General features: G+C 45.3%; 1 long non-coding RNA gene across 5 annotated transcripts in view; it reads right to left on the reverse strand.

The window, feature by feature from the left end:
• Positions 1–10921, reverse strand: part of LOC133493352 (uncharacterized) — a 46624-nt gene extending 35703 nt beyond the window's left edge. For 4 of the 5 annotated variants that reach the window (XR_009792959.1, XR_009792958.1, XR_009792954.1 and 1 more), the window contains exons 1-3: positions 10783–10921; positions 10003–10244; positions 7352–7469 (exon numbers count right to left, since the gene is read on the reverse strand). This is a non-coding gene — a long non-coding RNA (uncharacterized LOC133493352). The remainder of the gene's footprint in view (positions 1–7351; positions 7470–10002; positions 10245–10782) is intronic. The other variant, XR_009792955.1, reaches the window with a different exon arrangement.
• Positions 10922–11183: the final 262 nt, after the last annotated feature.

The following is an 11183-nucleotide window of genomic DNA, read 5'->3' on the forward strand; positions in this document are numbered from 1 at the left end:
ATATTACATGACCTATTGGATACATTCTTGATCCAAACCACCAGAATTTCCCTTTAAGTATTGTTGTAAGAACTATTCTGTATGTACTTCATTGGTACAGCTCGGTGGCAGCCGGCTGGATCTCACCCCCCCCCCCCCCGCATTATTTATTTTTGGGGGGTTGCTACAGTTCATGTGATACGTCGTGGCATTTTCGATTACCTGTCACATCTGTGATGTTGCGATGACGTTGGCAAAAGCCTCCCAACGAAAAGCGCAGTCGTCGACAAACGCCGGGCAACGCACTACAGGTCGCTCGGCGGGCCTCGTGATCATTTCAAACATAGTAGCAATTTCATATGTAAATCACTTAAACGATATCCTTGATCTCCACATTGCTTTACCGTCTCATTTATCTACTGATCACAAAAACGGTTTGGAAAATGACACATTCTTTTTTTTTTTTGAAGAGAAGCCTCTGCGTATTTGTAGCAGCAAGTTCCAGGCGTGACACGATTGGGCGACTTGGGATGAAATGAAAAGCGGGTCCCGCCAGGTGCTTATCTCGGACCAGAGCTTACCTGACATCCCCACACTGCCGGCCGGGACTTCCGATCAGCCTTTGAAGCACAATGTTGGGGGAAAGATAGCTCCCGAAAAGTTACGCGAGACGGGATGTTCTTTCAAAAACTGCTATGGTCATTCGGCGTCGCTAAATATATAAAAAGAGCCTTTCAAGAACAAAACCTTGATGACTAATATCCAAGACTCACTGGATTTGCGGGGAATTACTGCTTTCTTAGCTGCAGACCGACAACAACATAAGTGCTCCTCAGCCTACTCTCCTGTGGGGAACAAACCAAAGCCCCTCACGGATAGAAAACACAAAAGAAAAGTTCTAATCCCGAGAGGACGCAAAAGAAAAAGGTGGACAAAAAGAGAGCAGAAACTGCACGGCGCGCAAGGCTGCGGACCACCGCGTCCTGCCGAGGATTACAGATGGCCCTCAGAACTAAATCAAAACCACGCCGACTGCCAAGGCACGAGGCTGGCCGCCGCTCCGATGGGGGGAGGCGAGGAGGGGGCTGCGGCAATGCAGTCAAAATGGCTTTCAAATGAGTTTTTAAAATACTGTATCTAAAAATAAATTGCGTTTGAAAAAGCCCAATAGACGAGGCCGTGTGCCAGCTGGATGGGGGCCAAGTGAGAAGTTGCCCTCTCCCTCCTTTTCCTCATCATCTCCGCCCCCGCTGTAGCTCAAGCGTCATTTATTGCCCCCGCGTTTCATTTCCCCGAGATGTACGCGCGCAGGTAGAAACAAAAGGGCTCTGATTTGGTTATCAATTAACAAGCCGCGGATCAGGAAATGAATAAAACGGTCTGAGTTTGCGAGGCTGGCAATCGCATCATGTCTTGTCTATAACATATAATAAGCAAAATAGTGATGATCAAGATTATACAAACAAGTGTTGCTGAATTGATCTCAGTATGAAAACAACTTTTAGTCACATTCCGCTCAAAAGCCTTCTTTTCCTTTCGGCTTGTCCCTTTAGGGGTCGCCACAGCACGTCATCTTTTTCCATCTAAGCCTATCTCATGCATCCTCCTCTCTAACACTCGCTGTCCTCATGTCCTCCCTCACAACATCCGTCCACCTTTTTTGTTGGTCTTCCTCTCTCTCACTCTTTTGCCCGACAGCTCCATCCTCAGCACCCTTCGACCAATATGCTCACTCTCTCCTCTCACCTCTGGACACGTCCAAACCATCCAAGTCTGCTCTCTCTAACCTTGTCTCCAAAACATCCAACTTTTGCTGTCCCTCTAATGAGCTCATTTCTAATCCTATCCAACCTGTTCACCTCTGCAACTCCATTTCTGCTTCCTGTGCCACGGTCTCCAATCCGTACATCGTGGCCGGACTCACCAACGCTTTATAAACTTTGCCCTTCATCCTAGCGGACACTCTTCTGTCACATAGAACACCAGACACCTTCAGCCAGCTGTTCCAACCCTGCTTGGAGCAGTTTCTTCACTTCCTTACCACACTCTCCATTGCTCTGTATTGTTGACCCCAAGTATTTGAAGGCGTCCACCAACATTCAACACGATAAATTCTAAAACTGAAGTGTAACTACTCCTCACTCTGTTGAAGAATGACAAAATACGGTACCTCTCGTGAAAAAAAAAAGGAATAAAATTGCGTCTTTCGGAAGGGGCGGTTAAGATCATTCACGGCAGAGTGAACGGCAATTTTGAGGGACACATTTAGCTGTGGTTCACGTTCACTGGGGTGAGGAGGAGGGAGGAAAAAAAACACGGTTGCATTAGCATGCCAAATAAAGTCGCAAACCCTCTTAGACACTTTTCACATCAGCATTGCTGATCTGCCTCTGTGACTTGAGGGGACTTGAAAATAGGGGAAGGGGAAAAAAAAATACATGTATTCCATTTTTTTTTCTTTTTGGTCTGTCTTGGATGATGATGATGATGATGAGTAGGATGCTGATGGCGTTGGGAGAATCCGAGCAGTTTATGAAGCACTTTATGCGCCGTCTTAATGTGCTCCACTTCAATGCGGCTCCCCGGGAAAATAGCCTATTAAAGTTGATCACGAAAGCATGTCTGCCATCAAAATGCTCCTGTCTTTTTTTTTTTTTCTTTTGGGAGGTGATATTTGCCTGAGAGGGCTGTTCCGCTTCTCATTTAAATGACAACAATGATTCACCCAATACGTATGCAAATTGACAAAAAAAAAAAATGGAGATGAGATTTTTTTTTTTTTTTTTTAAATACGTGTTTTGCTTTGTCTGGCCGCAGGAGACAAATCTCACAAATCGCAAAATAAGAGAGGGCGGGATTTAGCACAAGACCTCACTCTCCATCCTTTTGACAGCCCAGATGTCCAGACACTAAACAGCTCCAGTGCATTTAATCCTGAGCCTCCTTCTTGAGATTAATTCCAAACTCGCAATAGCAGGAAGGCAGATGCCTTGGCACGGACAGAAAGCAGATTCGAAACGACAGCGCTCAACGTCGCGCTCTTAAAAACAAAAAAAAAAGAAAAGTTAAATGCGGACTGTAGAAGGAATGCGCACGATTGCTCCAGACCCCCTCGGCGCCATTTGGCACCGTTAATAACGCTAAAGAGTAAGAAGATGAGATGCAGAGAGACAGATGCGTCCAACGGGGCTCGCTAGCCTTGCAGCGAAATTAGCCAGTTTGCTTTATTCAAGAGTCGTTGGCGTGTCGCTGGCGCGCCGCAAAAGATGAGAGAGGGACATGCTGTTCACCAGTGGCCCTTTATTAAACCCAACAGCTGGGGGAGGAGTGGGGGGGGGGCTCGGTGCTGGGACAGGGCCCCCCCACCCCCGCCTCCCGACGAAGACAAATGGGAAAAGGTCACGCATCTGGCGCATGAACACACGACAGCATGAAAGCACACAAACGCACTTGTCACTTGCGCGGGTACACGTTGGCAGATGTGAGGATGTGCAGCGGCGCTGACAAAAAGGTACAAAACGGGGACGCCGACTCACAACATCATGAAAAGTGGCAGAATCCATCAAGGCCCGTTTGTGATCTCTCAAAGTCTTCCCGATAGTCATTTGAGGGCGAAAAATAAATAAAAATTGGGGATTAAACCGTTGCAAAGATTTACAAAAGTGCGATTGAATGTTGTTGCTGCGGCGGTTGTTGTGCCCATTGTTCCCCTTTCTTGCATCATGTTATTCATCCTTCTTAGCACGCAGAATCATTGGTGAGAATGTAATCAGTTTTCATACTGATGACCATTAATCATCCATAACACCCTGAAAACGACGGGCAGCCCTTAGCATTCAGCGGTGTCAAGGAAGTAACTCATTTTCAACACGGTTGGAGGCCCCTTCCAATTCCAAAGTTGTCAGCAATTCCTACCAAAATTGAAAATTGGGGAACAAAATTAAAATTTCTCGAGATGTATTTTTTTTCCCCATTGAAAATCATCAAAACGATTAAAAACACTTTTATTCCTCTGCTTATGGTGAGTTTAACTTTTAAAAACGAGCTACTGAAGTAAAGTTTTCCGCAATATTGTCATTTATTTGCACCGGGGCCCAAAATGGAGGAATCAAACCTTCCTAAAGAATCTGTAAGAATACTGAACACGGTCGACGAGAAAATGTGACGTTGCCGTGAAGAAATCCCAAGGTGGCGATTTCTCCAACGCCGCCCGAGGCCTCGTCACGACGTCGTCGTTGCCTCCGATCAACTGGGGCGCCGCTAATAAAAGCAGATTATTTGACGTAGACGCGCTAGCGGCGGTCGATAGCATAGTAGCGACGCGTTTGGACGACTGTCATAAACAAGCCGTGAATCGCGGCAGGTGCATCCATAACGCAAAAACTGATAAATGCGGCCGAGCCTCGGGCTTCCGAGGGCCTGACGATCCCGCGCCGCCTTTTGTTATTCATGTCGGCCTCTGAGCCGGGCCCGCGCCCGACGGAGCTTCATTAACACCGCGAGAGCCCCCCGGCAAGCCCGCCGCTATCGGCGCCGCGGATGGGCGGAGCCATTACGACGTCCACTTGTGTGTGACAAGATGATACATGTCGCGTTGGGCGCTTAATTGGCCCGTTCCCCCGCGCCTCTCTGCCCGATTACCGCAGCCCCCTTTAAAAGATCTTCAATGTACATATTTGCATAATGAACTAAAACAGATGAACGCAAGGGCTGGGAACAAAGATAATAGAAAAAAAAAAGGTGACATTTTTATTACAGCTGGATATTTTTAAGCGTCTTAAAACTACTACTAAAATTTGCATGACACTCTACCCAAAGGAAAAAAACTTGCCAAACATATACATGTACACACAGAAGTACTTTCCATTTTAGAAAGTCATAAAAGGATTAGTCCAAAATAAAACATAGCGCAAGCTCCAAAGTGGAAGACTCCAAAAATGCGGCATATGAGATGGCAGCAAAACTTTAGATCACTTTTTTGGATATCATGGATATTAAAAATAGCTTCATGCCACCGTATCTTTAAGCAGTGAGTACTCTCTATTTTGGCTTTATTCAATTTGACTGTAGAGGTGACAAAGTCACTTTTACAGTTTAAAAAAAAATATGAGGCCAAAGTTCTGAATATAAGTGAAGACCTTTGGAAAATGTCTATACGATCATGTTCAAATGATAGGTTTTGATTTATTATTTTTTAAATAAGAGCTCATGTTAATTGAACCATAACATTTTCCTACACGTATTTGAGCTCCAAAGCTTCCATTTAGACGCGAGCGGTTACTTGCGGACATAGCCACATCCCACTTACAAGAGGGTGTGCACACTTACGCATTACACATCTGTCCTTGAGCCGTCACCTTATTGCAGTTGTAACGTAACTCCCGGCCTACAGACCGCACCTGGTTATAAGGCTCACCCAGTGAATTTGTAAAGGAAATACCATTTGGTACATACATACGCCGCAGCTGTATAAAAGCCGCGAGTGCCCACATTGAAAAACGAAGAGAAACGGTACACAGAGTTTAATGCTAACGTTGTGTCGCACTAACGCTAATACTAGCACCGCGCTAACAGGGCCGGTTAAAAAAAAAAAAAAAAAAAAAAAAGCATACCGGTAAAAATCACTACAACACGGAAGTAACAGGCTAGCACAGCGCTAACAGGGCTGAACCGGTAAAAGTCCTTTCCTCGGCACATATATTCCACCGGTGTCACTCTTGCCTTTTCCACTCGAGTGCCCCCCTTGCAGCCGTTATAAAAAAAATGCACAAATTAGCCGCATAACCCACGCGAAAAGTCGCGGCTTATAGGCTGGAAAATTACGGTATTTGTACCCACACGTTGACAATAAAAGGTGTTCATTCAAATTGTGAAACTTTTTCGATTCCGGCATTCGCAGTACTGAAGTTCTAAGACGTCTTCGTGTGGATGCGCACATTGCTAAGCGACACGCGCAATCAATAGCGCCGCGACGTCCACTTTCCCCGGATCATCAAACTTCCTGAAGCTGCCTGTGCCCCCAAATCACCCCCCCCCCCCCCCCCGCACAAACACCCCGACCCGAGCACACTCCTCCCCTGGCGCTCCCTCACGCCCGTCAGATAGATTCCGGATCGCTGTTGCTTGCTGACCGGGCACTAAATTATTCATTTGAAAATAAGTCCGCATTAAAAATGCAATGACCCGTCGGAGTAGCTCACTGGCGAGCAAAACTGGAGCGCTTAACATGTACGAAAGTTGAAGAACGATTTTATTTTATTTTTTGAAGTGAGCCTCTCTAAGCGGGCGTAAGGTCCGGATGAAAGTTAACATTTTGGGAACACAGTTACAATTAGAAAAGTCCAAAAAGTTGACACGGCGGTAATGCATGCATCAGCGAGTATCATTTATGAAGGCGAGGTGCCGGTCTACTTTAATTTTGCTGACTCCGAACTTTTCCAGAACTCCCGGAAAGGCGGAGGCCGCGCGGCATCCTATTATCATCATCCAGCTTTAACGGCCTTGACCCTTGGCCGCGACCGGGAGACGATTCCTCTGGGCGCCCGGGTCAAAGTTTGTATAATATTAGCGCGGAAAGCAGAAATGCGGGCGAGGCAAAGGCTGCGGGTTTGACTTGAATTATTCAGCGGCGTTACCGCTTTTTTTTTTTTTTGAGCGGGGGCGCCGAAGTCACGACTTTGCCCTCCCTCGTCGACGCGGCTGCCGCTGGATGTGTACAAACAACAGGAGTTGCCGCGAAGCCGTGGATGCTAAATTAGACAAAGGACGGCACAAGTGCATCAACAACAATAAAAAGCGCTCGGCCTTTAAGGAGGAAGGAAGAAGAAAAAAAACCCGGGGAGAGTTACTTTTCATCCTTTGTCAGCTCTTTTTTGGTTTCGCATCAGGGACTCTTGACCCCGCCGGGAAGGACAAACGACTTGACTGTCGATTGGAGGAAAAGGTCTGACGACGTCTTAAAAGGCGCTCGGCCAATCCGGTCCCGACTCGAAAGATCGATAAACGGCGTGGCGTGGCGCTGCCGCTCGGAGGGGATGGAGGACGGGGCCCAGATCACAACCTCGACAATGAGGGCAAGCTCGGAAAAACAGATCGCTCGCTTCCTTAAATCTGACCCACCGAACATTTACATTATCAAAGTCATTTGCAGAATACCCGACATGAAAATTATTCGCTGGAAAATTGAATCAAATTCAATAGTCATTTTAAATCACTTCACCAAAATTGGATTGGCCTACTTCACTTCACTACTTTCATTTCTTCCATCAATTTTGCCCATTTTTTTAAAAATGGTCTAATTAAATTGATTTATTTCTAAAAAAAAAAAAAAAAAAATTTTGTATACATATTTTAAAAATGTTTACAAATCTACCTGTAACACGCCTCCATTTTCTTTAGCGCTTCTCACGTAAGTCGCCGGCGCCAGTCCCAGTTAATCGCCGTCCAGAGGCGGGGCACGCCCTCAAGCGGTTGCCAGGGAATCGCAGCACCTTGAACATAAATTGATTTGATTATTATTTAGTGAGGTCAATAAATGCACAACAAAAAAAAACAACAATTGGTTAATTGATTTCTTGTAAATTAAAAAAAATAATTTCCCACACATGCCATTAATTTAATTGTGCAACTACAAGATGAGAGATTTTTTTGAAAATACAAAAAAAAAAAAATTGTATAAATACACATTACATGAAATAATTGGTCAATGAAATGAATGTAAATTATCGATAACTTGAAAGTGAGAATGAATTATTTTGCGCATGCTAAAGCTAATTGTAAATGTTGTCCAATGAACGATTCACTTCAACTTTTCACGATGTGCTCTAAAGTTGTGCCCGTCGGCGCTTTCGGATTCTCGAGAGCGCAGAACCGCAGGCGCGTTCGGCATCTGCGGGGCAGCCAATTAGATGGGCTCGCGCGGCGTTGCCATGGCGCCGGCACGGCTGCGGCGATCCCGTGTTTGGCAGGTGTTGAAACAACTATCCGTGGCACAACACGGGCAGACAGGGGCCCAATTATCTCGGTCAAAACAATCAGCATGTGTGAAGAGACGTGACGCCGCACCTGCGACACGGCTTTTTATATCAAAGCGTGCCGCTTTGCGCTCCGACGAGCGTCTCGCTTCTTCGTCCTCATCTCCCGCCTTCATCCCGCTCACTTTCTTGCTCTTTTTTTGGGGGGGGGGGGGGGGGTCACGTTTTCATTAAAGTTCTTCAGAAGGTTCTGTCGCCACATTTTTTGCTTCACCTCACTGGACACGACGCTGCTCCTTCTGGTGTACGGATATACGTTCCGACGTTTCAACTCGGTAAGTCGTGTTCCTCAGAGTAGAAGGACTACAGCGCTCGTCCACCTACGTCAGCGAAGTCATGTGACTGGCCGGTAGCGCCGGTCAAACAAAGCATTCTTCAATGCTAAGCCCATTGTGACGAAACGAAAATATATCTTATAGCACAACGCCCAGGGTTTTGTCCGATACCGTTAAACATTTAGAAGGTGGTGATAAACAAAAGGTACGTGAAAAAAATTAGACACTTGGGGTAGATGACCCGTATTTAATGCCGAAGTCGATGTTTTCGCCGATAAGAAATTGGACTGTCAACCCGCTTCCGCTTGTCTCGGATCTACACATGGATCTGGTGAGTAAGTCGTCGAGATTTACACGGAAAAGTTCGAAAGTGTAGAAAAGTCTGGACGCGTACAAATACTTCATTGCTCAATCAGGAATAAATCCCACATTGTGATGGAGCCACTCAGATTTTTTCAATACAAATGGCAATATTTACACAAATGACCCCTGGTTTTACACAAACTCGCATTCATTAACTATGATTGGGGAAAAAAAAAAAAAAAAAGACCAAGTCGGCTCCACGTACACGGAAGAGCGTTGCAGCCACATGTTAAACTTCGGTAAACCTCTCCATTTTTTTTTTTTTTTAATTTGCATTGTTCTCAAATGAGTCCAATGCGTATTTAAAGAAAGAAAATAAACCGCTGGGATAGGTTTCAGCCCGCGTACACTGAAGCGTAAACCTATGTGCGACAGACGGTTTATTTTCTTTTTTTAAATACGCATTGGACTCATTTGAGCACTCCTTGAATATCTGTCTCGTCTGTTGTAACAACCAAAAGCACAACAAGTCTCGGGTATTTTGAATATTCCCCCCCGGTTCAACGTCCCCCACACTGTCGAGCAGCTCTTTTTGACCGGCAATATGGCGCCATGAAAATGGTGAGGTCACGTGCACGAGCTCCATATGCGCGAGTGTTCTATTGTCTGTCTATATATTTTGCATCTAAATATCCATAACTCAAAGAGTTACAACACCACAACTCGTGATGTGCTAGCTCATCTATGGCATTTCTCATTGGAGGCACTTTAAAGCAAAACTTTACACGAGTATTACATGGACTTTTTTTTAGGTTTAGTTTTACATTAGGATAAACACCTTAAATGCCCTCTTTTTGAAGTATTCACTGTCCCCAAAAACAATTGTGTTTCATGTTAAAGTAGCTGACAAAAAAAAAAAAAAATACACATTTTAGGAATTGCCATTATATTGATCACAATAATGGCACTTACAGCATTTACTATTTCTTGGGGTGTAAAACCTTTAAGCTCTGCGTGATACCCACTCCCGATACTGTCAAGTCTTTTTTTTTTAAATGTAGCCATTTTATTTTCTGCCCGCATTTTGTCCGTGTTGTTTTCCCCTCGCCTTCATTAGCATCCCTCCGCTGCAGTGCAGTTTTCCATTCACAACCGGCCCGGCTCGCCGAATGCCTGCAAAAAACGTCGGCCAGATTGTCTGGAACGAAAACCTCCCGCAGTCCGTTCCCCCCCCCCCCCCCCCCTTCCGTGATCTTCCGCTGACATTCAACAGAAATAACCGTGCCACTTTTAGTCCCGTTGTAGTGCAGCGAGCATCCCTCCCTGACATCATCCCTCGGGGGAGGAGGATTTACAGGGAGGGATGCCGCAGCAGCTACCTGGGAGCCAAGCGGCTGGCCGGGAGAGCGTACCCGCGAAACCTTTGGCTGCAGCATCAAGGCGGTCGTCGGATGTTCTGGGGACCCCGCTTTACCGACGTCCCGAGGATTTCTCCCCCTCGTCCTTGGACTCGCTCGCGTCGCTGCGTGGTATCTGTTGGTTTCGGCGCAAAGGATTTCTTCACGTGTTCAGGAGAAGATCGACTCAAAGTTCACAAACCAGAGTTCACGTGACCGCATTCTTTCTGTCGACTTGAAAAGCATCTTTGGGTGTCCTGAAAACAATATGCAAGTGTCCTAAGTACTACAAAATGCTGACATGGAAAAAGTAGTTTCACTTACACGAGCGAGGTACTAGTGAGCAATTATTAGACGTCGTCGTGGTCTCCAGATGTCAAAATGTGAACTTGTTAAAATTGGAATTTGTATCCCAAGCAGGAATTTTATTGGTGCAATCATGGAGCTACCTGACTTTTGTCTTTTGGCACATGGTTCCAGTACTGAAAGTAGTACAAAAGTACTGAAAAATATTCAACCGTTGGATATCCAAGTTTCCACAAGGTCGAATGAGGTTCACCTGTTAAGACTAACTCTTTAGGTCTATCCTAAAGTTTACCGGAATACCAAAACTAACATTTTGTGAAAAGCATTGTCGGAAAAGAACAGCATGCCTGCATTAAACCTTAGCAATATGTCAAAGAATCATTTTTAAAGCCTTTCAATTGAGCTATTCTGAAGGGCTCCAGTTCACGGAGTGTCCAAGATTGTGCAGTCCACCAGTTTGGACTAGTTAAAACGGTAAAGTCGGCTTACCTCGGCGGTCAAACTGTTGCTCAAAGTCTCCCCTGTCAAGTCAACCAACGCGCAGTTTATTTTTGTTTAATTTCCCAATTTTCGCCCCGATCCAATTCGCGTTTGCAGCTGTCGAGAGCGGCTGTGATTGCGTGTGACGTCATTTCCACGCTGTCTTCCTATTGGTTGGAGGCGATGCCATTAGAGCTAATTCGGTGTACCTAATATTTTGGCTGTGGTGCCGCTCAAATTTTTTTGTGCGTAACAAAAACAAATAAACAAGATGATCCTTGGTTTCTTAATAAAGTTTATTCTATATTACAAATAGTATTTTGTTCTGGACTGCAAAATAGGAATGCATTGTATTTACATACACAGGTATACAATTAATTATAACAAAGTTAGAGAAGCTCACCTTCTAT

This window comes from Syngnathoides biaculeatus, chromosome 20, assembly GCF_019802595.1.
Source record: "Syngnathoides biaculeatus isolate LvHL_M chromosome 20, ASM1980259v1, whole genome shotgun sequence".
NCBI lineage: Eukaryota > Metazoa > Chordata > Actinopteri > Syngnathiformes > Syngnathidae > Syngnathoides > Syngnathoides biaculeatus.